At 48.7% G+C, this 25,052-nt stretch overlaps 7 non-coding genes across 7 annotated transcripts; 2 read left to right on the top strand and 5 right to left on the bottom strand.

Moving 5' to 3' along the window:
• Positions 1–182: 182 nt before the first annotated feature.
• TRNAG-CCC (transfer RNA glycine (anticodon CCC)) lies at positions 183–253 on the top strand. The gene has a single exon. It is a non-coding gene; the product is annotated as a tRNA-Gly (tRNA).
• A 1,334-nt stretch (positions 254–1,587) lies between these two features.
• Positions 1,588–1,660, bottom strand: TRNAV-CAC (transfer RNA valine (anticodon CAC)). Its single transcript has one exon. It is a non-coding gene; the product is annotated as a tRNA-Val (tRNA).
• Positions 1,661–2,264: 604 nt separating this feature from the next.
• TRNAN-GUU (transfer RNA asparagine (anticodon GUU)) lies at positions 2,265–2,338 on the bottom strand. Its single transcript has one exon. It is a non-coding gene; the product is annotated as a tRNA-Asn (tRNA).
• Positions 2,339–5,983: 3,645 nt separating this feature from the next.
• On the bottom strand, positions 5,984–6,056 carry TRNAV-AAC (transfer RNA valine (anticodon AAC)). The gene has a single exon. It is a non-coding gene; the product is annotated as a tRNA-Val (tRNA).
• A 2,916-nt stretch (positions 6,057–8,972) lies between these two features.
• TRNAV-CAC (transfer RNA valine (anticodon CAC)) lies at positions 8,973–9,045 on the bottom strand. The gene has a single exon. It is a non-coding gene; the product is annotated as a tRNA-Val (tRNA).
• A 599-nt stretch (positions 9,046–9,644) lies between these two features.
• On the bottom strand, positions 9,645–9,718 carry TRNAN-GUU (transfer RNA asparagine (anticodon GUU)). The gene has a single exon. It is a non-coding gene; the product is annotated as a tRNA-Asn (tRNA).
• Positions 9,719–12,019: 2,301 nt separating this feature from the next.
• TRNAQ-CUG (transfer RNA glutamine (anticodon CUG)) lies at positions 12,020–12,091 on the top strand. The gene has a single exon. It is a non-coding gene; the product is annotated as a tRNA-Gln (tRNA).
• Positions 12,092–25,052: the final 12,961 nt, after the last annotated feature.

Below are 25,052 nucleotides of genomic sequence, written 5' to 3'. Positions count from 1 at the left end.
ACCTGAATGCCCGCCAAGGCAACCCGCAGGAGGCCAGAGGGCAGAGGGCAGCCGGCGCCGCGGAGGGCGGAGGATGAAAGCCTAGACGGTCCTACAGGCACAGGGCCTGACTGGCCTGCACTTGAGAAAGACCTGAATAAACCTCCATCTAGGTTACCCTTGCAAGCACTTTCTCTTCAGTGGCATTGGTGGTTCAGTGGTAGAATTCTCGCCTCCCACGCGGGAGACCCGGGTTCGATTCCCGGCCAATGCATTGTGGTCGTGTTTCTTTTGGTCCTTGCTGGTTCCATACAGAAGACCTGGGCTGGGAGATTCCCCTGGAGAAGGCAATGGCAACCTACTCCAGTATTCTTGCCTGGAGTAATCGGCCCAAGGGATGGCAAAAAGTCCAAAAGGACTGAGCGAGTAACACACATATAGCTTCTCTACATCCTACAGAGAGCGGATTCCAGGTGCCTGAAGGGCCAAGAGGGCCCTCTTCCGGACGGTAAAGCTGTTCGCTGGCCTTGGAAGACAGGTCCCACAGAAGTTAGCTTTGAGAGGGACGCCAAAAAAAAAGGAACAATCCCGAGATATCCGGACGTTTCTATCAAGTGATGTCATAACTCTTATCCAAAGAAAGAATGTGGTGTTAACTGGGCACTTAGGTACAGAATATAGGATGTTCGTATTCCTGCAAACTTTTGGTATCTTACAAACGCTTTTTGGTTTGGGATTTTAATGAATTTTTGAAACGGAAGCCTCACATTCTCTTTGAATGGAAATTCTGTTAAATAAGAGTCTGGGTTTACCATGCCAGGAGAAAAGAGTGGAGGCCAGAGCTGGCCAGCCCAGGCTGTTCATGGCATCTCAGCTCCAACAGCCAGCCTGAGGTCCAGGACCCTGAGGCCCGCACTCAGCGGCATTTAGAAACTCTGTGCAGAAATGTTCTGCACTGGACTTTTAAGCAAAGTACAGTTCCGATCTGGGCGGGGAGAGAGAGACTTGTGTGCGTGCAGACGCTGGAAGAAAGAAAGTTTTCCCTGACCGGGAATCGAACCCCGGCCGCGTCGGTGAAACCACCGAATCCTAGCCACTAGACCGCCAGGGAGCTGTAGGCAAATAGGCTTGTTTGGCTTCTACAGGTGAAAGGCGAGTGGAAGATGACCCTTCGGAAAGTCAGCGAGCTGGAAAGGCAATGTCCAAGCGGCCCAGGGCTGTGTGCAGCTGTGCAAGGCTCCCAGCCCTGCCCTCGCGGCTCATCGGCCTTCACCTCTCCTTTCCTGGGCGTCGCTTTTGCTCTGGGGCAAGGACACAAAGTAGCGGACTAGGTCCCTCCTGGTCTAGCCGTAGCGCTGCGTGCTGCCGAGCCCAGGTCTTGCTCTCTTTGTGAACCTCGGTTTTCTCTGTCGTCAGGCTCGGTGATGAGTGGCGGATGATGAGCGGATCCGTCCACCTCCAGATCTCCTAGCGCTGAAGTAAGAGACTTGCAGGTGGTCACCAAGTCTTCCTCCAGCTGCGTCCCCTGCCGCACCCCGTGCCTTTCGCGCCTGGTGGTTTTGCCAATGAGAAGGCACACCTCCGGGAGGGAAAAAGAAAGAGGAAGCCTGTTTCCGCCCGGTTTCGAACCGGGGACCTTTCGCGTGTGAGGCGAACGTGATAACCACTACACTACGGAAACGGGACAACCCCTATTCCTGAACACTGTATCCATGAAATCCCGAGGTCCCGCCACCACGAACCACACTGCCAACTCTTATGACTCAAAGAGGTACCTTGGAGCCCCAGGCTCTCTCAGGCACGGAGAAGGCGGCTCCCGAGGGCCCGGCTTTAGGGTTCCCCCTCTGCCCTGAAGTGAGGCCCCTCGGGCCCCCACAGGTGGCCTTCGGGGCCCCGCACCCAACGCAGAATCCTCAGATCCTCAGCTGCGCACTCTGAGTTCAGGGGTCGCCCCCGCCGACTCCCCGGCTCCCGGCAGCCGCAGGAGGCGGGGACGGTGGGTGCGCCCGAGGCCCAGGTGACCCCGAAACCCAGCGGTGTGGAAGCCGCCCCTCCCGCGCTGCGGACCCGCGCCTCGGTGGTCCTCTTCTCGGCGCCGGCGATCAGCGCTCCGTGCTCTCAGGAATGACCGACGCTTCCAATCCACCCGGGACGCGCCCTCGCCGCTGTTCCTTTGCACCTGACTCCTGTGCTCTTTCTCTGAAAGTCCGTTGGGCGCATCACTTCTCCGGTGTCCTCCTGGCAAAAGGGAGTCTCTTTGGTGTTGCCTAAAATGGCACCCCCACCGTCCCTGGGTGGGCTCGAACCACCAACCTTTCGGTTAACAGCCGAACGCGCTAACCTATTGCGCCACAGAGACAACATTCCAGGGTTCATTGGGACTCTCTGTGGAGTAGACACTCATTCCCCGGGTGAGCGCTCTGTCCGCCAGTAAAACGGTGCCACTTCCTTGCCCCTACCCGCCACAGATGCCAGCGCCCCCAGAGAAACCGCCATCCAGGCCTCGAACCTTCCTGGCCTGAACCGAAATAGATCCAAGGACAGCTGAACACCGGGTTGTTCCCATGATGGCTCTTCCCGTTTCCTCTCCTACACCCAAGAAATGAGTTTGCCCACCCTGGCAAAGGCCTCCCGGGCCGAGATTGGGCTTCGGTTTCCTGTGTCCACCAGGCAGTTTCCACAAGAGTGGGATTTCCGTGGGGTTCAGCTGGTAAGAATCCGTCTATTTGCAGGACACCCTGGTTCAATCCTTGATTTTGGAAGATCCCCTGGAGAAGGGAATAGTCACCCACTCCAGTATTCCTACCTGGAGAATCTTTGGACAGTGGAGCCTGGCAGCTTACAGTCTCTAGGTACACAAAGAGTTGAACACGACTGAGAGACACTGACTTCTCTGTAAGTGAGTATAGCTCGTTTGTCTGAGTGTTTTCTTTAAATGGTTATTTTTACTCACATTGTAAATTTAACAAATATACACTTGTGAGAATAACTTCAGTTCAGTTCAGTCGCTCAGTCGTGTCTGACTCTTTGTGACCTCATGAATCACAGCTCGCCAGGCCTCCCTGTCCAACACCATCTCCCGGAGTTCACTCAGACTCACATCCATCGAGTCCATGATGCCATCCAGCCATCTCATCCTCTGTCATCCCCTTCTCCTCCTGCCCCCAATCCCTCCCAACATCAGAGTCTTTTCCAATGAGTCAACTCTTCACATGAGGTGGCCAAAGTACTGAAGCTTCAGCTTTAGCATCATTCCTTCCAAAGAAATCCTAGGATGATCTCCTTCAGAATGGACTGGTTGGATCTCCTTGCAGTCCAAGGGACTCTCAAGAGTCTTCTCCAACACCACAGTTCTAAAGCATCAATTCTTCGCCGCTCAGCTTTCTTCACAGTCCAACTCTCACATCCATACATGACCACAGCAGAAACCATAGCCTTGACTAGATGGACCTTAGTCAGCAAAGTAATGTCTCTGCTTTTGAATATACTACCAAGGTTGGTCATAACTTTTCTTCCAAGAAGTAAGTGTCTTTTAACTTCATGGCTGCAATCACCATCTGCAGTGATTTTGGAGCTCCCCCCCCCCCCAAAAAAAATAATCTGACACTGTTTTCACTGTTTCCCCATCTATTTCCGATGAAGTGATGGGACTGGATGCTATGATCTTCATTATCTGAATGTTGAGCTTTAAGCCAACTTTTTCACTCTCCTCTTTTACTTTCATCAAGAGGCTTCTTAGCTCCTCTTGACTTTCTGCCATAAGGGTAGTGTCATCTGCATATCTGAAGTTATTGATATTTCTCCCGGCAATCTTGATTCCAGCTTGTGTTTCTTCCAGTCCAGCATTTCTCATGATGTACTCTGCATAGAAGTTAAATAAGCAGGGTGACAATATACAGCCTTGATGTACTCCTTTTCCTATTTGGTACCAGTCTGTTGTTCCATGTCCAGTTCTAACTGTTGCTTCCTGACCTGCATACAGATTTCTCAAGAGGCAGGTTAGGTGGTCTGATATCCCCATCTCTTTCAGAATTTTCCACAGTTTATTGTGATCCGTACAGTCAAAGGCTTTGGCATAGTCAATAAAGCAGAAATAGATGTTTTCCTGGAACTCTCTTGCTTTTTCCATGGTCCAGCAGATGTTGACAATTTGATCTCTGGTTCCTTACCCGTCTCCAAATCAGAAATATATGAAGAATAAAAGAAGAGTTCACCTGCCTCCATTCCCACTCCACCACTGACAAACTTTATATGTTACAGGTAAGAGATGGTGGCGGCTTAGGAGTGTGATCAGTGCTGTGAGAAAACTAAGGGACCCAGGAAACCCCACCTCCCACCCTGACAACCGTCTGCCCCCTCTGGGCTACGGCAAAAGGGTGAAGGCAAAGAAAAAGAAAATAACACTCTTATTTGCAGAAATTTTACCTCCAGATGGGACACTCCGGTTAACCTAAACAGAATATGCGGTTGGTGGTAGGGACCTAGGGGTTCCTCCCTGGCACAAAACCCAAAGTGGATTTCACTTCATTTTCTGAGGTGAGAGTGAGCTGAGTCGATCAAAGGAGAGGAGCAGAGAGAAAGAGAGAGGGATGAGCACCCACAGGAGTCAACCATATTGGAGTCTCCTCAGGGCCTTAGAAGAACTGTCCTGAGGTTATAGGTGGGACGTATGGAGGCTATTGTGTAGATTAAATGAGATAATCAAATAACACAGCTGGCACAGTAGGTGGCCAATATTAAGTATGTTCTAGGAGGAAACAAAGATAAGCTGGCACTTCAGTCTTTTGTAACATTTGAATACATTTTTAAACATTTCAATAAATTTTGTCATGATGAATGTAACATCCATTCACAAAATAAATGTATATTAAAGAATAGTGAAGTGATAGTGAAGTTGCTCAGTCGTGTCCGACTCTTTGCGTCCCCATGGACCTTAGCCTACCTGGCTCCTCTGTCCATGGGATTTTCCAGGCAATAGTACTGGAGTAGATTGCCATTTTCTTCTCCAGGGGATCTTTCCGACCCATGGATCGAACCCAGGTCTCCCGAATTGTAGACAGACGCTTTACCATCTGAGCCACCAGGAAAGACATACTAAAGAATAGAACAGAAAATTTTAAATGGAATTTATAAAAAGAATATGCCCACAAAAGGGACTTGCTTATAGTAGCTTTGTTCATAATAGTCCCCAAACTGAAAACCATTCAAATGTCCAGCACAAAGTGAATAGATATGATTGTGACATGGTCACTCCAAGAAACACTACTCTTCAATGAAATGAAACAAATTTCTGATACATGGCAACGATATGGATTAAAACTTCATTCACCCTGAGTGATGAAAAAAGTACATACTCTGCAGGGCCCCCTATGGGAATTACTCCACTACTGCCCTACTCCTCTGTGTCTTGTGTACACACACACACACACACACACACACACACACAAGGACATATGTCCAGGTAGTCTCTGATCCTCAGAGAAGATCTCTGGAGAAAAACAGGTTGACTGGGAATCCTAGAATGCATGAAAGAGTAGGCTCATCATCACCACCCTGTAATCGCCTTTTACCAAGGAAATTTCCTCCATTGTGTGTAGCACTCTCTATTTAACCTTTTCCATATAATTCTCCAATTAATATGGTTCTATCCATTTCCTCCTTTTTTCCCTACATTTTTCCTCCATTGCATCATAGAAAAAGCAAGAGAATTCCAGAAAGACATCTATTTCTGCTTCATTGACTCCACTAAAGCCTTTGACTGTGTGGAGCAAAACAAAATATGGAAAATTCTTCAAGAGGTGGGAATAGCAGACCATCTTACCCGCCTCCAGAAAAACCTGTATGCAGGTCAAGGAGAGATGAAACCAGTCAGTCCTAAAGGAAATCAACCCTGAATATTCTTTGGGAGGACTGATGCTGAAGCTGAAGCTGCAAGCCTCATTCCACGCGGCAGACCTCTATTTTGTATTTAAAATATGAATCTAAAACTTTGGAGGAAAGTGACTGTTTCCGCCCGGTTTTGAACCGGGGACCTTTCGCGTGTTAGGCGAACGTGATAACCACTACACTACGGAAACCACACGACCACGTGTATCTAGTGACATATTCAAGAACTGCATGTTTGAACACAGCTGACCTTCAAATTTTCAAAGGAAGAGGACTCTGAAAACACAGGCAATCCGTCAGGCAAGGATCTGCAGTTCCCCTGTGTGCCAGCTTTGCGCCCAAGAGCGGAGGTCGCCTCCCCTGACTCCCCAGTTCTCAGAAGCCTCAGGAGCGGGGGAGTAAGGTGCGTCTGAGCCCCAGGTGGCCCCACGTCCGTCAAGGTGGACACAGCCCTTCCAGAGGCAGATCCAGTGCCTTGGAGTCCCTTTCATGGCGCCAGCGGGGACCTGGCTCAATGCTTCCAATCCCACTCGGGAAACAGAGGACCCGCCCTCCCCTCTGCCCCGCCTGACCCGTGCGCTCCTCTCTCGCAGGCCTTTCACAGCAGCGCTTCTCTGGCGCCGCCTAGCACCGGGGGTTCCTCAGATTCCTGCCTCTGTGGCTGATGCTAGTCCTCTAGTTTCAGTCCAGACTTGCATCACGCTTTCACGTTTAGCAGGAACCGCCACAAAGACTGAGGCTCGGGTCATTGGTTGAATTGCTTTGCCTCCCAGGCCCAGCAGAAAGCCGCAGAGGAGCCAGGCGCGGTCCACGCAGATCTGACCGTCTTCATTCCAAACTTGAGATTCTTCTTGAAGGACCGCATTGTTTCACATTTGACAATGTCTGAAACGCCTCTTGTTTTCCTTTTATAATTTTGCTGTTCAACAGGTCGTGGAGCGCGAATTTAAGAGAGGTAAAGGCGTTTTGTTTTGTTTTGTTTTTCAGAAAGCCGGTGTCTTCAAGGGTCTTCGTATTTACCTCACCGCTGGCAGAGTTTCTTTTCGCTGAAAGGTTTTAATGCAAGGTTGTCTGTGTGTCTCTCTGTCTCTGGTTTCCTTCAGCAGTAGAGCTTCTCAGTTTGGGGAATGCATGTGCCCTTTCCTCCAGCAGCGGCTTTCCTCCTTTTCTCAGTGCGGCGTTGCCTTCGCGTCTGAGGTTCCGGGGCTCAGACCGCGAGGCAGGCGCGGGCCGCATGCGCACCGGCCCCCAGGCCGCAGGGCTCCTCCTGGTTCCGCGTGGACTCCGAGTGCGGTCGAGAGTGTGAGCGCGACAGCACCTCGGGCGCGCTAGAGGCCTGAGTTCCCAAAGAGGGAGACTTGAAAAGGGCTTTAGCTTAGGGCATTTCTCGAGATTTCGCCTTGCTTTCCTCCCCTGCAGGTCCTAGTTTTCACCTCCCACGTCCAGACAGAGGAGAGGATTCATCTTTTTCTGTCAAGTCCGGCATGCTGACGTCCTACGTGGACGGGACGAGGGTGAGGTGGTCCTCTCCCCGTCCGGGTGGACGCACAGCGGACGCCCGAGGGACCACAGACACACGGCTCCCTGCAGCAGAAATGGTAGGCACAGGGCTTCGGAGCCGGCGTGTGGAGCGCGCCGAGGGGACGGATCCATCCCCTGCCCCCGAAGGTGTGAAAAAGCGCAACGACGCCCGCCCAACCCCTGGATCAGAGGTTCAGCCTCATCCAAGAACTGGACAAGGTAGGCTCCGCAGGTCGTGAGGGAAGACCTGGAATCCAGGTGTGGTGAGAGGTCAAGCTCTCTTTCTGAACCTGTTAACTTGCGAAGCAGGGGCCACTTGGTTCTCAGCTGGTGATGGGCGGGTCCATCTACTCCCTGATCTTGACCTGATCGGCGCCTCCCCTGATAGCGGCTCGAGGACCGGCTGCTTTTCCTCCTGGATCAGCTCAATCCGCAGAGCCTGACCCTCTTCATCATTGTGTCTTTGGCTGGAAACCGCGGTCTAGAGTTGAATTCGTTCCCTTTTGTTCTCTGACTCAAATCAGATTGTCCCGCGGGTGTGCTGGGGTGAGGGAAAGCGAAGTGTCTTCACAAGGGACGAACTTCTTGGTTTTCAGAGAATAATAGGTGTCACAGGTAGAGACGATGTAGGGCCCAGATGAAAAGGTGAGGGGATATCAGGCGGTCAAAGTATCCTGCAGTCAGCTTTGTCCTGTGCCCTCCTTGGATTCACTGACTGTGGCTTGTTCTACAAGGTGACTCAGAGCAGAGAAAGATGGGCTGGTTGTAGGCCCTATGGAGCTTTCCGGTTGTAAGGAACTGTTCCCCAGTTTCTTCAGTTCAGTAGTGATCCAAGGACAGCAACACATCAGGCTTCCCTGTCTCTCACCAAACCCTGGAGTTTGTTCAAATGCATGTGTATTGAGTCGGTGATGCCATCCAACCATCTCATCCTCAGCCACCCACTCCTCCTCTTGCCTTCAATCTTTCCCAGCATCAGAGACTTTTACACTGAGTCAGCTCTTCCCACCAGGTGGCCAAAATATTGGAGCTTCAACTTCAGCATTAGTCCTTCTGATGAGTATTCAGGTCTGATTTCCTTTAGGATGGACTGGTTGGCTCTCCTTGCAGTCCAAGGGGCTCTCAAGAGGCTTCTCCAACACCAGTTTAAAAGCATCAGTTCTTTGGTACTCAGTTTCCTTTATAGTCCAACTCTCACATCCATACACAATTACTGGAAGAACCATAGCTTTGATTAGACTGACCTTTGTTGCAAAGGAATATCTCTGCTTTTTAATATGCTGTCTAGGTTGGTCATAGCTTTTCTTCCAAGGAGCAAGCGTCTTTTAATTTCATGGTGGTGGTCCCCATGTACAGTGATTTTGGAGCCCAAGAAAATAAAGTCTCTCACTGTTTCCATTGTGATGAGTGGCGGGTGATGAGCGGATCCGTCCTCCTCCAGATCTCCTAGCGCTGAATTAAGAGACTTGCAGGTGGTCACCAACTCTTCCTCCACCTGCGTCCCCTGCCGCACCCCGTGCCTTTCGCGCCTGGTGGTTTTGCCAATAAGAAGGCACACCTCCGGGGGAGAAAAGAAAGAAGAAGCCTGTTTCCGCCCGGTTTCGAACCGGGGACCTTTCGCGTGTGAGGCGAACGTGATAACCACTACACTACGGAAACGGGACAACTTCTATTCCTGAACACCGTATCCATGAAATCCCGAGGTCCCGCCACCACGAACCACACTGCCAACTCTTATGACTCAAAGAGGTACCTTGGAGCCCCAGGCTCTCTCAGGCACGGAGAAGGCGGCTCCCGAGGGCCCGGCTTTAGGGTTCCCCCTCTGCCCTGAAGTGAGGCCCCTCGGGCCCCCACAGGTGGCCTTCGGGGCCCCGCACCCAACGCAGAATCCTCAGATCCTCAGCTGCGCACCCTGAGTTCAGGGGTCGCCCCCGCCGACTCCCCGGCTCCCGGCAGCCGCAGGAGGCGGGGACGGTGGGTGCGCCCGAGGCCCAGGTGACCCCGAAACCCAGCGGTGTGGAAGCCGCCCCTCCCGCGCTGCGGACCCGCGCCTCGGTGGTCCTCTTCTCGGCGCCGGCGATCAGCGCTCCGTGCTCTCAGGAATGACCGACGCTTCCAATCCACCCGGGACGCGCCCTCGCCGCTGTTCCTTTGCACCTGACTCCTGTGCTCTTTCTCTGAAAGTCCGTTGGGCGCATCACTTCTCCGGTGTCATCTTGGCAAAAGGGAGGTTGGCTAAAGGGGAACCCCCCCCCCCCCGTCCCTGGGTGGGCTCGAACCACCAACCTTTCGGTTAACAGCCGAACGCGCTAACCGATTGCGCCACAGAGACAGCATTACAGAGTTTACTGGGACTGTCTATGGAGTAGACACTCATTTCCTGGGTGAGCGCTCTGTCCGCCATAAAAACGGTGCCACTTCCCTGCCCCTACCTGCCACAGATGCCAGCGCCCCCAGAAAAACCGCCCTCTAGGCCTGGAACCTTCCAGGCCTGAGCCGAAATAGATCCAAGGACAGCTGAACACCGGCTTGCTCCCATGATGGCTCTTCCCGTTTCCTCTCCTACACCCAACGAATGAGTTTGCCCACCCTGGCAAAGGCCTCCCGGGCCGAGATTGGTCTTCGGTTTCCTGTGTCCACCAGGCAGTTTCCACAAGAGTGGGATTTCCGTGGGGTTCAGCTGGTAAGAATCCGTCTATTTGCAGGACACCCTGGTTCAATTCTTACCTGGAGAATTTGGACAGTGGAGCCTGGCAGCCTACAGTCCCTAGGGACACAATGAGTTGAACACAACTGAGAGACATTGACTTCTCTTTAAGTGAGTATAGCTCGTTTGTCTGAGTGTTTTCTTTAAATGGTTATTTTTACTCACATTGTACATTTAACAAATATACACTTGTTGTGAGAATAACTTCAGTTCAGTTCAGTTCAGTTCAGTCGCTCAGTCGTGTCCAGTTCTTTGTGACCCCATGAATCACAGCAGGCCAGGCCTCCCTGTCCATCACCGTCTCCGGGAGTTCACTGAGACTCATGTCCATCGAGTCCATGATGCCATCCAGCCATCTCATCCTCTGTCGTCCCCTTCTCCTCCTGCCCCCAATCCCTCCCAGCATCAGAGTCAACTCTTCACATGAGGGGTCCAAAGTACTGGAGCTTCAGCTTTAGCATCATTGCTTCCAAAGAAATCCCAGGGCTGATCTACTTCAGAATGGACTGGTTGGATCTCCTTGCAGTCCAAGGGACTCTCAACAGTCTTCTCCAACACTACAGTTCTAAAGCATCAATTCTTCGGTGCTCAGCCTTCTTCACAGTCCAACTCTCACATCCATACATGACCACAGGAGAAACCATAGCCTTGACTAGACGGACCTTAGTTGGCAAAGTAATGTCTCTGCTTTAGAATATACTATCTAGGTTGGTCATAACTTTTCTTCCAAGGAGTAAGTGTCTTTTAAGTTCATGGCTGCAGTCTCCATCTGCAGTGATTTTGGAGCCCCCCCCCCCCAAATATCTGACAGTTTCCACCATTTCCCCATCTATTTCCGATGAAGTGATGGGACAAGATGCCATGATCTTCATTTTCTGAATGTTGAGCTTTAAGCCAACTTTTTTTCTCTTCTTTCACTTTCATCTAGAGGCTTTTTAGCTCCTCTTCACGTTCTGCCATAAGGGTTGTGTCATCTGCATATCTGAAGTTACTGATATTTCTCCCGGCAATCTTGATTCCACCTTGTGTTTCTTCCAGTGCAGCGTTTTTCATGATGTACTCTGCATAGAAGTTAAATAAGCAGGGTGACAATATACAGCCTTGATGTACTCCTTTTCCTATTTGGAACCAGTGTGTTGTTCCATGTCCAGTTCTAACTGTTGCTTCCTGACCTGCATACAGATTTCTCAAGAGGCAGGTTAGGTGGTCTGATATCCCCATCTCTTTCAGAATTTTCCACAGTTTATTGTGATCCGTACAGTCAAAGGCTTTGGCATAGTCAATAAAGCAGAAATAGATGTTTTCCTGGAACTCTCTTGCTTTTTCCATGGTCCAGCAGATGTTGACAATTTGATCTCTGGTTCCTTACCCATCTCCAAATCAGAAATACATGAAGAATAAAAGAAGAGTTCACCTGCCTCCATTCCCACTCCACCACTGACAAACTTTATATGTTACAGGTAAGAGATGGTGGCAGCTTAGGAGTGTGATCAGCGCTGTGAGAAAACTAAGGGACCCAGGAACCCCACCTCCCACCCTGACAACCGTCTGCCCCCTCTGGGCTACGGCAAAAGGGTGAAGGCAAAGAAAAAGAAAATAACACTCTTATTTGCAGAAATTTTACCTCCAGATGGGACACTCCGGTTAACCTAAACAGAATATGCGGTTGGTGGTAGGGACCTAGGGGGTCCTTCCTGGCACAAAACCTAAAGTGTATTTCACTTCATTTTCTGAGGTGAGAGTGAGCTGAGTCGATCAAAGGAGAGGAGCAGAGAGAAAGCGAGAGGGATGAGCACCCACAGGAGTCAACCATATTGGAGTCTCCTCAGGGCCTTAGAAGAACTGTCCTGTGTTTATAGGTGCGACGTATGGAGGTAAAGAAGCATATCCTGTTCTCTGGCGAAGGAGGCCACATGGCTCCTGAGGGGTTCCATGGTGTAATGGTGAGCACTCTGGACTCTGAATCCAGCGATCCGAGTTCAAATCTCGGTGGGACCTTTCTGCCTAGTTAGAAGAAGAACACTTTTTACCCCGCGACCCTCAGCAGCGTGGTTCACACGGACAAGGTGGACAGGTGTGGGACCGACCTGGGGCGTCCTCGCTGGACCCAGGCGGCTCTGCCCATCTCTGCCCTCCAAGCCCCGGCCAGGGGCGCAGCGGCCCAGCCAGTGCCGCCCCCTTCTTGGGTCACCTGGGTCTCTGGAGTAAAAGGCAGAGGCTGAGTCCACGGAGTCCTTCCCCGAGAGGGGGCTTCCCACTTCACGTCTTGTAACTGCACGGTTGTCTTTGAGAGTAAACGGTTGCAGGGATGAGCTGCCATGTCAGATATTCACATATTAGATGATATCAAAAAACATTTACCCCCATGTTGAAAGGGGAATATAAGTAACTATGATTTGTATAACTAAAAGACTTAATCTTTGTTGGAAAAATATATCGTATATTTAAATTTCTGTGGCACATAATTTTGAATTTTATAAATGGAAATATTTTTTGGAATCAGAGTTTGCTTATGGGAAACAAAGCAATACAGGACATTTAGGCAGTTCTTTCATTAGGATTTTGAATAGAAAATAAATGCAAGACTTTACAATCTAGAATAGTATGGCACCAATATTTTCCACATTTTTAGGAAATCTGAAAGTCAACATGAAGTAGTTTTTAGACCAAAATTATTAAAGCTGGGTAAGGCATACCAGGAGTCATTTCTGAGAATATGACAGGACAAATGTTTTCTATACAATTATACATCAAGTATTAGAATTATCTAGAGTGTTAAAAGTATTCAAGATTCATCCTTACTATCAATTTGAAATTTTTTCTTGTAGGTAGCCTGGAGAGCACTCATTTATCTAAAGCTAAACATTTTTTATATTCCTGAGTTACATTTCAGGAAAACAGAAAGTTCAAGGGAGAAAAAAAAAAAAAACCCACATGGGTTGTATTCACTGAGATAGAAAAGGTGGTTCACTACTGCACTTTGGAGAGAGGGAGAGTGGAATATGTGTGGTAAAGCTGGATGCCTCTGTGCTTGAATTTGGACTGGACCTGGGACTGGGTCAAGGCCAGAAGAACACAAGACTAAGCATTATTATCTTGGGGCTTAGACCCACCTGACAGTGTTGTAGCCATGCGTTCCGGGATACAAACTCACTCAGATGGACAGTGCAGATAGTGGAATGCAGTTTATTACACTGGCAAGCCCAAGGCAGAGTCTCCTCTTAGCCAAGGACCCCGACCAGCATTTGTGAAAATCTTTTATACCCCATGTGTACGTGTCTGAACCCACCACTCCAAATTCCTTGAGACTTACATAAACCAAGGAAAATACAATCCGAATAACCCCATCATTCACGTGCTATGTGCTCATGTGCTCAAACAGTCAAACAATTAGCCAATAATCAATAAACCCGAGGTTACACTCTGATTGATACGGAAAAATTTATGGCCTGTCTGGAGGAAGGGGTGATTAGTGTATGTTTTCCCTTAGGCGGTGAGTAACCTAGATCCGATCTTCAAGGTTCCCCTGTCTGGAGGGGGTCTTATCCCTCTGTTGTTGTTTTCATAGGCACTAAACACAGAGTTCAGAGTCCATTGGAAAGGTGGCCGAGCATGATCAGCATGAACAGGCCTAAGAGGGAGTCCAGGCCCTATGAATTCCTTCTTCAAGAGCACCCACACAACAGTCCTAGAAAGCTCTTAAGGATACTCCCTCTCCCTTGGACACGTTCCCATCTGGTTCTCTATTCCACCAGCCACAGGGAAGGACTTTTCACCTCTGTGTCCTTGCAGAATACTTTATGATCCCTGCAGGACACAGGGAGCCAGGCAAGAGTGGAGGGGGCAGTTGCACTGACCCGATGGGTTTCCAGCAAAGTAGCAGGAAAATCCCATAGAAAGAGGAGCCTGACTGGCTACAGTTCATGGGGTTGAAAAGAGTCAGACATGACTGAGCCAGTGGGGGTGAGGATGAGGTGGTTCCACCAATCCGATGATCAAAACACCACTGACTGCCCACCAAAGCAACCTGCAAGACGCCAGAGGGCAGCCAGTGCTGTGGAGGGCAGAGGATGAAAGCCTAGACCACCCTCCAAGCACAGGGCATGACAGGCCTGCCTGCACTTGGAAATCAGCTGAATAAAACACCATCTAGGATATTCTTTTAAAAAGTCTCTCAGTAGGGGCGTTGGTGGTTCGGTGGTAGAATTCTCGCCTATCACGTGGGAGACCCAGTTTGATTCCTGGTCAATGCATTGTGGTCGTATTTGTTTTGGGCTTCCTTGGTGGCTCAGATGGTAAAGAATCTGCCTGCAATACAGGAGACCTGGGTTGGGAAGATCCCCTGGAGAAAGAAATGACAACCCACTCCAGTAGTCTTGCCTGGAGAATCCTATGGACGGAGGAGCATGGTGAGCTACAGTCCAAAGGGATCTCAAAAAGTCAGACATGACTGAGCAACTAACACACATACCCTCTCTACATCCAAAAGAGACCAAATTCCAGGTTCCTGAAGGGCCAAGAGGGCCCTCTTCTGGACGGCCAAGCTGTTCCAGTCCTTGGAAGACAGGTCCCACAGAAGATAGCTTTGAGAGGGACACCAAAGAAAAGGAAGGATGCTGAGATGTCGGCAAGTGATGTCATAACTCTTACATATGGAAAGAATATGATGTTAACTGGTTTGGTCCCTTCTCTTTGAATGGAAACTCTGTTAAGTAAAACTCTGGGTTTACCATGCCAGGAGGAAAAAGCGGAGGCCAGAGCTGGCCAGCCCAGGCTGTTCACGGCATCTCAGCTCCAACAGCCAGCCTGAGGTCAAGGAACCTGAGGCCTGGACTCAGCGGCATTTAGAAACTCTGTGCAGAAATGTTCTGCACTGGACCTTTAAGCAAAATACAGTTCTGATCTGGGCGGGAAGAGAGTGACTTGTGTGCGTGCAGACGCTAGAAGAAAGAAAGTTTTCCCTGACCGGGAATTGAACTCTGGCCGCGGCGGTGAGAGTGCCGAATCCTTGCCATTCACTAGACCACCAAGGAACTGTAGAGAAGAGGTTATTTCGCTTCTTCAGGAGAAAGATGAGTGTAAGAATCGTCAGAAAGCAGTGCAATCGTCAGAATACCTCAGCGGCCTACTGCTGAGCCTGCTGCCTAACCCCGTGCCTTTCGCCTTTGCCGATGCAAATGCAAATCTCCGCGGTTGGGTGGTGGGGGTAGGGGAGAGTAACCTGTTTCCCTCCGGTTTCGGACCAGGGACCTTTCGCGTGTGAGGCGAACGTGATAACCACTAGGAAACGGGTCAACCTCCGTTACTTAACACTGTATCCATGAAATCCCGGATGCCGCCACCAGCATCCAGACCACCAAATTGTAACACTCAAACAGGAACCTTGAAGCCCTGCTTTAGGGTTCCTCATCTCCCCTCAAGAGAGGACCCTCGAGCCCCCATAGGCTGCATTCGGGGTCCCGTACCCAACGTAGAGGCCTCAAACCCTTAACTCCGCACCCGAGCCCAGGGGTCGCCCCAGCCGATTGCCGAGCTCCCGGAAGCCGCAGGAGGCGGGGACGGTGGGTGCGTCCTAGGCCAGGAGACTCCGCTGCCCAGCGGTGTGGAGGCCGCCCCTCCCGCGCCGCGGGCCCGCGCCTCGGTGGCCCTTGTCATGGCGCAGGCGGTCGGCATTCTGGGGTCTCAGGAACGGTCGACGCTTCCAATCCCCCGGGACCCGCCCTCTCCGCTGCTACTTTGTCCCTGACTCCTGTGCTCTTTCTCTGCCTGCCGGCTCTCCGCTGCACTTTCTGGTGTTCTCCTGGCGAAAAGGAGTCTCTTTGGTGGTCTCTAAAATGTCACCCCACTGTGCCTGGGTGGGCTCAAGCCACCAACCCTTACGGTTAACAGCCGGACGCGCTAACCGATTGCGCTACGGAGACAGCAGTACTGGCTATTCCTGGAGTCTTTGGAGTGGACACTTCTTCCTAGGATAAGACCCCTGCCCCCAGGGAAACGGTGCCATTTCCGTGCCTTCTACCGAGCACAGATGCCAGAGCCCCAGAGATACCAGGGGCCAGGGCTCCAATCCTGCAGGCTTGAACCGAAATAGATCCACAGACAGCTGAACACAGGTGGGCTCCCGCGATGGCTCTTCCCACTTCCTTGCCTACTCCCAACGAGTGAGAGTTTGCCCACCCTGGCATAGGCCTCCGGGGCTGTGCTTAGGTCTCCTGTGTCCACCAGGGGATTTCCACCAGAGTGGGCTTCCCTGGGGCTCAGACGGTGAGAATTCGCCTGCAGTGCAGCACACCGGCGTTCAATCCCTGGTTTGGGACTGTCCCCTGGAGGAGGGCGCGCAACCCACTCCAGTATTCTTGCCTGGAGAATCCCCATGGATGAGGAGCCTGGTGGGCTAAGTCCATGGTGTGGCAAAGAGTTGGACAGGACTTAGCGACTTCAGCACTGAGGTCTCGGGGATGGTCGTTCTGTGTCCGCACGCCGGTGACAGAGTCGGGCACCAACTGGGATGCTCTAGGACTTGGATGAATACATTGTTGTATTTAGCCCTCGTCCCATGAAGACCGTTGAGAATGGAAATACAGAAAAGTTTTCGAAGTGAACAGTTCTTTTTTAAAAGCCTTCATCCCAGTTTTTGGAATCTGCAGCATCCAGTGGGGTGAGCAATGGAAAGGCCCCCGGAGCAGCCCCAGCTGAGTGGAGCTCCCGCATTCCAGCCTGGGTAGCCTGCGTTCTGTGAGGTCCACCTGGGAGCGGGAAAGAGTGAAAACCAAGCTGGGAAGGCTGGTTTGGGAGGAAGGCATTGAGACCTCCCAGGAGGCTTGGGCAGGAATCCTTAGAGCTGAACATTGCTTCAGTCTGGTAGCAGAGTGGGAAAGGAGGGAAAGGGCTGGTGCAGGCAAGAATCAAGGAGGCCTAAGGAGAGGGGAGGAAGGAGAGAATAAAAGAATTTGTGCTTCTACTCTTCCCCCCTCCCTCTCTTGCCTTCTCTCTTCTTGGTCTTCTTCTGATCCCTACAACTGAGAAATCTTGATACACCCACTTCTGAGAAGAGAGACCCAACTATCTGTGCTCGGGTGCACAAATTCTGGGTTGTAAAAATAGTTCTGTCCTTATGTGGCCTTAGACAAAGAAAATATCTTGTGCCTCCCTTCTTTCTGTTTTAAAATGGGAGGAATGAAAGCATTTGTTGTCAGATGTGTCTGGGTTTAGAAACTACTGGATGAATCATATTATCAGCTGTGAAATCATAAATATTGTTGTCACTATTCTCAGAATCTTTTGACAAACTCTATGCTTATTTATTTCACCTTGAATTAACTTGATACTTCTAGAAATTTCTGTAAACGGAATCAAGACAAAGGCTCCCATGATTGCTCTTGCAGTTTGCTCCGTGAGTGTTCTTGAAGTTTGCTCAGATGTAGCTGGACCACCCTTCATTGCCAGTTCTCTGCTTGTGGATCAGGATCGATATGCAGTCTGGATGAAATGGGAAGAACACACATCTCCACCCATCCCAGTTCTAACCTTACCTGATTCTGTCCTTGCCCCTTGTGAAAACCCGGTTCTCCACATTTCCTGGCCATTCTGTGATCACTCAACATCCTTTCTATGGATTTGTTTTCTTCCTTTATGAGTCAAAGTCCATTTCAGGTCCTTGTGTCCATAAACCTTGACTTTGTGTTGTTTGTTACCACTCAACAGCTTGATTTTCCAAAAAGAAGATTCATATTCTCACCCTGGAGCCGTGAACTTCCTCCTCATAACAAGAGCCTCCCCTTTGCCTCCTTCCTCCTTGAGTCAACCTCTCTGTCCAGTCTTTTGGAACAAAATACATCTCCAGGCAATACTAGCCATCCTTCTGTGTTTTTTGGCCAGCCAAAAACTGGTGCTATTTTTTTCTGTTATGTATATTGGCTTAGGGAAGAAACACTTTTATTAGGATACAATGAAGAAGTAAAGATTATTATTCTGAGCCCTGATAGGATTTATACCTATTATACATGCAAATATTTAATGTGTTGGTATTTTGGGTACATAAGTACTGTCTATACTGTAAGACAACTTGACTGTGCATCCTCTATGATTCAGCAATCAGTGCTCTTGGGTACCTTGATATTTGTACACCTTTTTTAAAACTGCAATTTCTTGATTTGATATGTTAAGAAATGGAAGAGAAACTGACTTCACTGACCTGACCAAACAGTCTGTGACTGCCTAAGTGTCAGAGCCGTGCCTCATGTCCTCCTCCACATGCGGTTGATTTTGAGTCACCCCAGGTTAGTTTGGGTCTTCCCTAGTGGCCCAGCAGGTAAAGAATCTGCCTGCAGTCCAAGAGACCCAGGTTAAATCCCTGGGTTGGGAAGGTCCCCTGGAGAAGGGAATGGCCACCACTCCAGTATTCTTGCCTGGAGAATCTCTTGGACAGAGGAAGCTGGCATGCTCCAGTCCATGGGGTCACAAAGTAAGACAAGACTGAGCGAGGTTCATTTCACTTCTAGGTGAGTATAGCTGGTTTCTCTGAGTGTTTGATGTAAATGGTTATTTTTACTTATACTGTAAATCTAACAAATATACACTTGATGTGAGAAAACCTTACCCCTCCCAAATCAGAAATGTATGAAGAAAAGGAGAGTTCTCTTGCCTCCATTCCCACTTCACTGCTGACACACTTTACATGTTAGAGATAAGAGGTGGTGGTGGCGGCTTTGGAGTGTAATCTGTACTATAGGAAAACTAAGGGACCCAGGAAATCCCACCTTCTGCCCTGACAACCATCTGCCCTCTTGGAGCAATGAGAAAAGGGTGAAGGCAAGGCAAGGGCAAATAACACTTATTTGCAGAAATTTTACCTCAAGATGGGTCATTCTGCTTAACCAGGGCAGAATATGTAGTTGATAATGGAGAGCTAGGGAACTCTTCCCTGGCACAAAACCGGAAGTGGATTTTACCTCATTTTCTGAGGTGAGAGTGAACTGAGCCTATCAAAGGAGAGGAGTAGAAAGAAAACAAAAGGGATGTGCACCTACCCTGTGTTCAAGTCTTGGGAGTAGAAAGGGGACATACAGAGGCTGAAGAAGCAGATACCCTTTCCCTGGCAGTGGAGAGAAGGTAGCTGCCAAAGAGGTTCCATGGTGTAATGGTGAGGACCCTGGATCCAGCTATCCGAGTTCAAATCTCATGTAACTTTTCTGTTTAGTTAGAAAAGTTGTCCCTGTGACTAAATGGTGATGTCGATGTCGATAATCAGCCAGAAATCTCAACAGCTTTAGGGTTGAGAGTTCCAGACCTGAATGAGAAGAACTGTGTTTTATTCAAGTTTTCTATTCTTCTGAATTTTTATTGGCCTTGTCCCAGTTTGTTATGATTTTATTCAGAGTTTCTTGTTCTTAAGTCTGCGTTGGACATGCAAAGCCACTATTTGATCAAGATTCGAACCTTCACTCCTGCAAATCTCGTCCTTTGGCCCCAAGCTCAGACCGAAAGAGGTCGCAGATTTCGGCGTCTGAGGAGACCCCAGGTCCCCGACCCAGGGCCGCCCGACCAGGCTGCTCCGGGGCCCGAAGGGGAGACGTGCCGCTGGGAGTCCGGAGCCAGGGGCTGGGTTCCCTTCGTTCTGCCGCGACTCTGCTCCCCCGAGATGATTTCTCACGACGTGAGCGGATGGAAGCATTTGTGTCCTCTACCGCTCGGGAGAAAAGTACGGATGAGGTCGGTGATGGACCTGAATAGTTTTCCTTTCGCGGTGCTAAGAAACATCTCTCTGATCTTTATAATTTGGAACTTTCAGCAGTTACAAGGAAAGGTGTGAGGCCGGCGAAAACATCCGAGGAAGGGCAAAGATTAGGAGAGAACAGACGATGAGCCAGAAGCAGAAAGGGACTGGAAGAGAGAGGAGCGGGCAGGTACTGCAGCGGGGCGGTCGCTGGGTTGGGGCGACCACAACCCAGCCTTTACTGGTGTCCAGGGACCCGATTCACGATTCACCCCACATCGCAAAGCTTCTGGCCTGGCATTTGTTCTGACAAAGTTCCCTTTGCGGGTTCCGTGTGGAGTGGTGAGGTGGTTATGTAGATCTGCAGGTGGCAGCTGCCTTGGAGATGACTGGCGGGCAGGGAACTACACAGACACTCCACTTTCAGCTTTGCAGGCCGGTCTGCAGCGTTGGCTCCGGAAAATCCGAGCCTCAATATTTGCTTAGAGACAAGGAGATATATAGCCAAACAGTCAGTGAAAGTGGTTATCCCTGGAAAAAAGGAACATGGGAAGGGATCAGGAAACTACTGTTTTGGGGCATGTGTAACATTGTATTATATACACGATATTTTCAAAAGTTCATTGCTTGTATTTTTTATTTAAATTTGTGTGTAGTCATATGTATCACTCTTTAAAAATTCTGGGTCTATTGTCATGTGTAGGGGAGTGTTTTCCACCGTAAAACCATGATTTTTTTTTAAAAAGTTCAGCATTTTGGAAGGAAGGAGTTGGACCATTATTGCTCTTTTGTTGAGCTGATCAGATGAGTTGATAAACTCACAGATCCTCCCAGTCCTGGAGATTACTGCAGGTCAAAGAGGACTGCTTTACTCTTCTTGCCACCTGAGAAGCTCAGGGGCAGCATGGATTCAAATTGCAGGGAGCTGGAGAGGCACAGCACGGCACACTTGGATGCACATGGCGACAAAGGGCCGCTCTGGTTCCGAACCCCAGGGCAGTAACGTCCGGGCAAGAAGAGACCAGTAGGAGAAGGGCAGCATCTCCTTTAAGTCCTATACTTTCAGCATCCAACAATGCTCTTGAAGACACACAGTGAAAGAGTGGGAATAGATTAGGGAAAAAGAAGAAATCCTCGGTGATTTCCTCATCTAAACCACTCCTGAGGATGAAGTGAGTACAGGCAGGGACCAGGCCCTCCTGGCACCAGTGAAGGTGGGTGGAGTTCTTCTCAGCAGCTGGAGCCAAAGCAGACCTCCTTGGCTAGGCGGCCAGTGAGTAAGCAGGCCTTCTTCTTCCTCAGCTGGGTAGCACTTGAACTTGCAGCACTGGAATGTGTCCCTCTAGGCTTTTGATGGGTTCCAAAGAAACAAGAGATAGGTTTCTTTCTTTTTTTATAATTTTTTTCTCCAGCTTTATTGAGATATTATTGACATATAACACTGTGTGAGTTTAGGGTGTGCAGCACGTTGATCGGATACAGTTATATATGGCAAAATGATTCGCACCAGAGCATTAACTAGCTCCATCCCATCACATAATACTCATTTCTTTTTTGTGATGAGAATATTTATGATCCACTCTCTTGCATCTTTCAAGTACACATATAATGAAGTGCTTCGACAAAGTTTACACCCAGGTAACTGACATCTTAAGCTGTGACAAGAATTCCTTGGCAGTCTAGTGGTTAGAACTTGGTGCTTTCACAGCTGTGGGCCAGGGTTTGTGGAACTAAGATCCCACAGTCTGTGTTCAGTCATGCATGCTCAGTCATATCCAACTCTGTGGGACGCCATGGACTGTAGCCCACCAGGCTCCTCTCTTCACGGGATTTTCCAGCCAAGAATACTGCTGCTGCTGCTGCTGCAGTGGGTTGCTATTTTCTACTCCAACAACAGATAGGTTTCTTCTTAATGCACTTCTTAAGGTCGGTAGTGGCTGGTGGCTAGATGGCACAGCATGCTTTGTTTGCTGATATGGCAGGCAACCTTTTTCATTCACATTCCTCCCCTCTCCCTTCTGATGTCATTTGTTTGGCTGCACTCATTGGAGTCCATGCGCAAGAAAGACCTGGAAATGCTGGTTGCCAGGGACACAGATCAAGCACACAGATCAGGAGCAAAAGGTAAACAGGAAACCAGGAAGGGTGGAGAATATTTAGCCCAAGTGTAATGAGCCCAACATCTGGGGGCCCTCCTTTTAGTCCTGGTGCCACCACTTACTTTCCCTTTGACCTTAGGTCAACTCCAATTTGCTAGGCGAATTTTGCAAGTGTCATATGAAAGAAATAAGAAGTACTTCATAAAACTGTTGTGTAGATTAAGTGAGATAATCAAAATACAGCTGGTAGAGCATGTGGCTAATATTAAGGATGTTCCAGTAGGAAACAATCAAAGATAAGCTGGTACTTCAATCTTTTGTAACATTTGAATACATTTTTAAAATATTTCAATAAGTTGTCTTTATGAATTTATTCATAATTTGTGAATGAATTCACATTCACAAAATAAATTTGTGAATTTATAAAAAATTTTAAATGGAATTTATAAATCATATGCCCACAAAAGGAACTTTCTAATATCAGCTTTGTTCATAATGGTTTCCAAATTGAAAACCATTCAAATGTCCATCACAAAGTGAATATATATGATTGTGACATAGTCACTCAAAGGAATACTACTCTTCAATAAAATGAAACAAGTTCCTGATAGATGGCAACGATATGGATTAAAACATCACCCTGAGTGATGAAAAGAGTATATACTCTGTGGATCCACTTATGCAAATTACTAGATGAGGCAAACTAATCCCTAGTGAAAAGAACTAGATCATTGAGTACCTGGGACAGGGAGTGGCAGGGGGATTAACTGCAAAGAGGCTCAAGGGGATATTTTGGAGTGCTGGAGATGTTCTTGAACAGGGCAGTGGTTCCATGGGTACGTTCAGTTGTAAAAAGTCATCAAACTTGAAATGGATAGATTGCATTATTTTTATTAATCCTTAAGAAATTTGATTTTTAAAAAGTAATGAGAAGAATCATTCCAAATTTTAATAACTTAACTCAATTATAATCATTATTATTATTAGCATTAGAGGGTTCTTTTAGAACTGTGTATCTCTTAAGGTAAACAATTTGAAAGTTCAACAGTTTCTTCATTTTTGTATTTTTTCATTAAATATATGCACTGGAATGTGAAGTCAAGTGGGCCTTAGAAATCATCACTACAAACAAAGCTAGTGGAGGTGATGGAATTCCAGTTGAGCGATTTCAAATCCTGGAAGATGATGCTCTGAAAGTGCTTCACCCAATATGCCAGAAAATTGGAAAATTCAGCAGTGACCACAGGACTGGAAAAGGTCAGTTTTAATTCCAATCCCAAAGAAAGGCAATGCCACAGAATGCTCAAACTACCGAACAATTGCACTCATCTCACACGCTAGTAAAGTAATGCTCAAAATTCTCCAAGCAAGGCTTCAGCAATATGTGAACTGTGAACTTCCAGATGTTCAAGCTAGTATTAGGAAAGGCAGAGGAACCAGAGATCAAATTGCCAACATCCGCTGGATCATCGAAAAAGCAAGAGAGTTCCAGAAAAACATCTACTTCTGCTTTATTGACTATGAGAAAGACTTTGACTGTGTGGATCACAATAAACTGTGGAAAATTCTGAAAGAGATCAGAATACAAGACCATCTGACCTGCCTCTTGAGAAATCTGTATGAAGGTCAGGAAGCAACAGTTAGAACTGGACATGGAACAACACACTGGTTCCAAATAGGAAAAGGAGTACATCAAGGCTGTATATTGTCACCCCGCTTATTTAACTTCTATGCAGAGTACATCATGAGAAACGCTGGACTGGAAGAAACACAAGCTGGAATCAAGATTGCTGGGAGAAATATCAATAACCTCAGATATGCAGATGACATCACCCTTATGGCAGAAAGAGAAGAGGAACTAAAAAGCCTCTTGATGAAATTGAAAGAGGAGAGCGAAAAAGTTGGCTTAAAGCTCAACATTCAGATAATAAAGATCATGGCATCCAGTCCCATCACTTCATGGGAAATAGATGGAGAAACAGTGGAAACAGTGTCAGACTTTGTTTTTTTGGGCTCCAGAATCACTGCAGATGGTGACTGCAGCCATGAAATTAAAAGACGCTTACTCCTTGGAAGAAAAGTTATGACCAACCTAGATAGCATATTGGAAAGCAGAGACATTACTTTGCCGACTAAGGTCTGTCTAGTCAAGGCTATGGTTTTTCCAGTAGTCATGTATGGATGTGAGACTTGGACTGTGAAGAAGGCTGAGCGCTGGAGAACTGATAGTTTTGAACTGTGGTGTTGGAGAAGACTCTTGAGAGTCCCTTGGACTGCAAGGAGATCCAACCAGTCCATTCTGAAGGAGATCAGCCCTGGGATTTCTTTGGAAGGAATGATGCTAAAGCTGAAACTCCAGTACTTTGGCCACCTCGTGCGACGAGTTGACTCATTGGAAAAGACTGATGCTGGCAGGGATTGGGGGCAGGAGAAGGGGACGACAGAGGATGAGATGGCTGGATGGCATCACTGACTCAATGGACGCGAGTCTGAGTGAACTCCGGGAGATGGTGATGGACAGGGAGGCCTGGCAGCTGTGATTCATGGGGTCGCAAACAGTAGGACACGACTGAGCGACTGAACTGACTGAACTGACTGAAGAGAGAACTGGATCCAGAAATGCGAAGAGGCCTGCCTGCGGTGGGAAGGGGTGAGTGAGAGGATAGTATCTAAGCAGTATCTCCAGCGATGACTAAGGCGTGTAATAAGCAAGGCAGCTGACCACAAGAAATGAAGCGTCTGACAGCAGGGACACTGGTGGGAAAATTGCTAGTGGTAGCGTCTCACAAGACAGGCCTCCTGCCTTTCTCACCCGACTTCGTGAGACTGGCCCAGGTAAAGAACTTTCGCACAAACTTTCGACGAAGAGGGTTCATGAAGCAGTAAACGTATGTGACGGACCTCACAGTCTTACATGACTTTTCTAAAGAAACAGCAGCACCCCCGGAACCAATTGCTGCAGTTTACTAGAACTCGAGCCCACCAACAAACCCACGGCATTTTTCCACACTCAGTTTAGTTTACTAGAACTCGAGCCCACCAACAAACCCACGGCATTTTTCCACACTCAGTTTCAGGTGGTCACGTACAGCATCACCCCCACAGTTACACCAGGGGCGGTTTTCCTGCTTTTCCACAGACGAAC

This window comes from Ovis canadensis, chromosome 1 (genome assembly GCF_042477335.2).
Source record: "Ovis canadensis isolate MfBH-ARS-UI-01 breed Bighorn chromosome 1, ARS-UI_OviCan_v2, whole genome shotgun sequence".
In the NCBI taxonomy this organism is placed as follows: Eukaryota; Metazoa; Chordata; class Mammalia; order Artiodactyla; family Bovidae; genus Ovis; species Ovis canadensis.
The sequence above is the reverse complement of the archived record's forward strand: the minus strand, read 5'-3'. Positions and strand labels throughout refer to the sequence as shown.